At 42.4% G+C, this 5157-nt stretch overlaps 1 long non-coding RNA gene across 1 annotated transcript in view; it reads left to right on the top strand.

The window, feature by feature from the left end:
- Positions 1-892: 892 nt before the first annotated feature.
- The window catches only part of LOC139751714 (uncharacterized), a 16429-nt gene continuing 12164 nt past the window's right edge, over positions 893-5157 (top strand). Inside the window, exons 1-2 of the long non-coding RNA XR_011713402.1 lie at positions 893-939; positions 3063-3215. This is a non-coding gene — a long non-coding RNA (uncharacterized lncRNA). The remainder of the gene's footprint in view (positions 940-3062; positions 3216-5157) is intronic.

Raw genomic sequence — 5157 nt, 5'->3', positions numbered from 1 at the left:
GCAGCTCTTAGTCTCGTGTCCGTATTGTAGACATTTAAAACCTTGTATATGGAGGTACTGGTCGGGTTTGTGGTATTTGTCAGCAGGCACTGAGATCATGGGACACAAGATTCCCCGGGAGAGTAGGCCATCTGTCTGGGTCGAGTTAGAGCATTGTATTTTAAGTGATCTTGAAGTGTTCAGTTGGAAAACGTTGATGACATTAATGTCATTGTTTTCTTGATTTATGGCTTCAGTTATCTCTATGGGGTTAAGGGACAAGATAGATGCATCAATATTATTAGCACTATCGATGCATCTAGCTTGAAGGGGGTGGCAGCAAGCTTGGATAGGATCTCATCTGGATCGCTATCCTTGCTTACACATATTTTATATAGATATTTATTAGTAGGGGATTGAATAACCCTACTGGGACGGACCTCAGTGGTCTTAAATACAATCGTTAGTAATTCGAACGTGTAAAGGGAGGGGGGGGGGGACTTTCGGTTTTAATCAATTTTAAACGAATGTCAGGAGGCATGATGTCATCAATGTCCTAATGCCGAGGAAACGTAGGTGAGGGACCACAACCCCACTCCAGGGAGGACCCTGCACTATCACAGGGTAACCCAGGAGGCTCGGCGGGAGTGGTAAGAATGTGAGGGTCTCAACCCCGTTAGGTGAGAACAGGTCCACACCAAGCCTCCGCTCCTCAGGAAGTAATTTTCCTGAATGGGGTGGGGAAGCTGGGGTAGAAATTGTTCAAGCCTAACGGTCGAGAGGTGTCGATGATGGAGGTAAAAAAGATAGAAAAAAACACGAGAGAAACTGACTGCAGGCAACGTAGGGTGGAGAGTGAGTTGGCTTTATATCCCACACTCTAGCCAAGGTCAGTCTCTCTCTGGTGTTCACTCGCAAACCATCTCATGGTGTCACGGACGGCAGTTGCGGACTGACAGGGTGAGCTACACTATGTTATAAACGTGTTATGGTGATAGAGAAGACTGCAGCATGCAGGGACAACCAGGGCCATATTCTCCGTGCAGCGAAACCTCCTCAAACAGTTTTGACAACAGGAGACAGAAGGTCATAAACACAAGAAAAACCCTTCAAATGTCCTGAGTGTCAGAAAAGCTTTACGAAACATGTCTATCTTCATAGGCACATGAAATTACATACTTTTGAGAAGACATATCAGTGTAAAGAATACCAGAGTACCTTCTCCCGTAAGAACAACTTAGTGTTGCACATGAAAGTTCACATTGGACAAAAGCAATATCAGTGTTCAGAGCGTCAAAAGTATTTTTCTAAAAAATGTAATTTAAAGAAACAATTGAGAATCCATACTGGTGAGAACCCATACTAATGTTGAGATTGTCAAAAAAGTTTTTCTTTTAAAAGTAAGTTAGTGACACACCTGAGAGTTCACACGGGCGAGAAGCTATACCGATGTTCAGAATGTCAAAAAAGTTTTTCTCAGAAAAGTAAATTAGTGAGACACCTGAGAGTTCACACCGGCGAGATGCCATACCAATGTTCAGAATGTCAAAAAACTTTTTCTCGGAAAAGTAATTTAGTGACACACCTGAGAGTTCACACAGGTGAGAAGTCATACCAATGTTCAGAATGTCAAAAAACTTTTTCTCTGAAAAGTATTTTAGTGACACACCTAAGAGTTCACACGGGCGAGAAACCATACCAGTGTTCAGAATGTCAAAAAAAAATTTCTCAGAAAAGTAGTTTAGTGACACACCTGAGAGTTCACACGGGCGAGAAGCCATACCAATGTTCAGAATGTCTAAAACAATTCTCTCTTAAAGGTAATTTAGTGAAACACCTGAGAGTTCACACAGGCGAGAAGCCATACCAATGTTCAGAATGTCAAAAAACTTTTTCTCAGAAAAGTGATTTAGTGACACACCTGATAGTTCACACAGCCGAAATGCCATACCAATGTTCAAAATGTCTAAAACACTTCTCTGGAAAAGGTAATTTAGTGAAACACCTGAGAGTTCACACAGGCGAGAAGCCATACCAATGTTCAGAATGTCAAAAAAGATTTTCTCAAAAAAGTGATTTAGTGCAACACCTGAGAGTTCACACGGGCGAGAAGCCATACCAATGTTCAGAATGTCAAAAAACTTTTTCTCGGAAAAATATGTTAGTGTCACACCTGAGAGTTCACACGGGCGAGAAGCCATACCAATGTTCAGAATGTCAAAAAACTTTTTCAGAGAAAAGCGGTTTAGTGAAACACCTGAGAGTTCACACAGGTGAGAAGCCATACCAATGTTCAGAATGTCAAAAAAGTTTTTCTCGGAAAAACAATTTAGTGAGACACCTGAGAGTTCATACAGGCGAGAAGCCATACCAATGTTCAGAATGTCAAGAAACTTTTTCTGAGAAAAGCAGTTTAGTGACACACCTGAGAGTTCACACAGGTGAGAAGCCATATCAATGTTCAGAATGTCAAAAAAGTTTTTCTCAGAAAAGTAGTTTAGTGACACACCTGAGAGTTCACACGGGCGAGAAGCCATACCAATGTTCAGAATGTCAAAAAACTTTTTCTGAGAAAAGCAATTTAGTGAAACACCTGAGAGCTCACAAAGGTGAGAAGCCATACCAATGTTCAGAATGTCAAAAAAGTTTTTCTCAGAAAAGTAGTCTAGTGACACACCTGAGACTTCACACAGGCTAGAAGCCATACCAATTGTTCAGAATGTCAAAAGCAATTCTATAACAGAGGTAATTTAGTAAAACGTCTGAGAGTTCACACAGCCGAGATGCCAAACAAGTAAAAAGAATATCAAAAAACCTTTTCTGCTATTAGTACTTCAGTGACACATCGAGAGGTTACACAAGCGAGGAACCATAATAGTGTTCAGAATGTCAAGAAACTCTCCCTGGTAAAAGTGCTTTAGTCAGACACCTGAGAGTTCACAAGGCGAGAAGCCATACCGGTGTTCAGAATGTCAAAAACAATTTTCTTGAAGGTGTGATTAAGGAAGACATCGGAGAGTTCACACAGGGTAGAAACCATGCTTATGTTCAGAATGTCCTAAATGTTTCTCCCGAAAAAGCAGTATAGTAAAACATAAGGTAGTTGAACGCATCCCAGATCTCATGTGGTGAGAAGAATTGGCCACGACCCGCGTGCCGTGGAGCGACCCATGACGTCACACCCATCTTTCCCAAGATCACAGAGGACCCCACCAGGGAGGTCAGGCGCCAAACAGGTGAGAACCCACACTGATAAACAAATGATATTGTTTCATCTCTGGTATTATACTGGTATTTCTGTAAAATAATATTACTATATATATATATATATATATATATATATATATATATATATATATGGGAACTTCAGTAAAGGGCGTAAATGGGGAGGTGATAACAAGTAGTGGTGATGTGAGAAGGAGATGGAATGAGTATTTTGAAGGTTTGTTGAATGTGTCTGATGACAGAGTGGCAGATATAGGGTGTTTTGGTCGAGGTGGTGTGCAAAGTGAGAGGGTTAGGGAAAATGATTTGGTAAACAGAGAAGAGGTAGTAAAAGCTTTGCGGAAGATGAAAGCCGGCAAGGCAGCAGGTTTGGATGGTATTGCAGTGGAATTTATTAAAAAAGGGGGTGACTGTATTGTTGACTGGTTGGTAAGGTTATTTAATGTATGTATGACTCATGGTGAGGTGCCTGAGGATTGGCGGAATGCTTGCATAGTGCCATTGTACAAAGGCAAAGGGGATAAGAGTGAGTGCTCAAATTACAGAGGTATAAGTTTGTTGAGTATTCCTGGTAAATTATATGGGAGGGTATTGATTGAGAGGGTGAAGGCATGTACAGAGCATCAGATTGGGGAAGAGCAGTGTGGTTTCAGAAGTGGTAGAGGATGTGTGGATCAGGTGTTTGCTTTGAAGAATGTATGTGAGAAATACTTAGAAAAGCAAATGGATTTGTATGTAGCATTTATGGATCTGGAGAAGGCATATGATAGAGTTGATAGAGATGCTCTGTGGAAGGTATTAAGAATATATGGTGTGGGAGGCAAGTTGTTAGAAGCAGTGAAAAGTTTTTATCGAGGATGTAAGGCATGTGTACGTGTAGGAAGAGAGGAAAGTGATTGGTTCTCAGTGAATGTAGGTTTGCGGCAGGGGTGTGTGATGTCTCCATGGTTGTTTAATTTGTTTATGGATGGGGTTGTTAGGGAGGTAAATGCAAGAGTTTTGGAAAGAGGGGCAAGTATGAAGTCTGTTGGGGATGAGAGAGCTTGGGAAGTGAGTCAGTTGTTGTTCGCTGATGATACAGCGCTGGTGGCGGATTCATGTGAGAAACTGCAGAAGCTGGTGACGGAGTTTGGTAAAGTGTGTGGAAGAAGAAAGTTAAGAGTAAATGTCAATAAGAGCAAGGTTATTAGGTACAGTAGGGTTGAGGGTCAAGTCAATTGGGAGGTGAGTTTGAATGGTGAGAGGCTGGAGGAAGTGAAGTGTTTTAGATATCTGGGAGTGGATCTGTCAGCGGATGGAACCATGGAAGCGGAAGTGGATCATAGGGTGGGGGAGGGGGCGAAAATTTTGGGAGCCTTGAAAAATGTGTGGAAGTCGAGAACATTATCCCGGAAAGCAAAAATGGGTATGTTTGAAGGAATAGTAGTTCCAACAATGTTGTATGGTTGCGAGGCGTGGGCTGTGGATAGAGTTGTGCGCAGGAGGATGGATGTGCTGGAAATGAGATGTTTGAGGACAATGTGTGGTGTGAGGTGGTTTGATCGAGTAAGTAACGTAAGGGTAAGAGAGATGTGTGGAAATAAAAAGAGCGTGGTTGAGAGAGCAGAAGAGGGTGTTTTGAAATGGTTTGGGCACATGGAGAGAATGAGTGAGGAAAGATTGACCAAGAGGATATATGTGTCGGAGGTGGAGGGAACGAGGAGAAGAGGGAGACCAAATTGGAGGTGGAGAGATGGAGTGAAAAGGATTTTGTGTGATCGGGGCCTGAACATGCAGGAGGGTGAAAGGAGGGCAAGGAATAGAGTGAATTGGAGCGATGTGGTATACAGGGGTTGACGTGCTGTCAGTGGATTGAATCAGGGCGTGTGAAGCGTCTGGGGTAAACCATGGAAAGCTGTGTAGGTATGTATATTTGCGTGTGTGGACGTGTGTATGTACATGTGTATGGGGGGG

Source organism: Panulirus ornatus, chromosome 12 (assembly GCF_036320965.1).
Source record: "Panulirus ornatus isolate Po-2019 chromosome 12, ASM3632096v1, whole genome shotgun sequence".
Taxonomy (NCBI): domain Eukaryota; kingdom Metazoa; phylum Arthropoda; class Malacostraca; order Decapoda; family Palinuridae; genus Panulirus; species Panulirus ornatus.
This window is presented reverse-complemented; position numbering and strand designations above follow the sequence as displayed.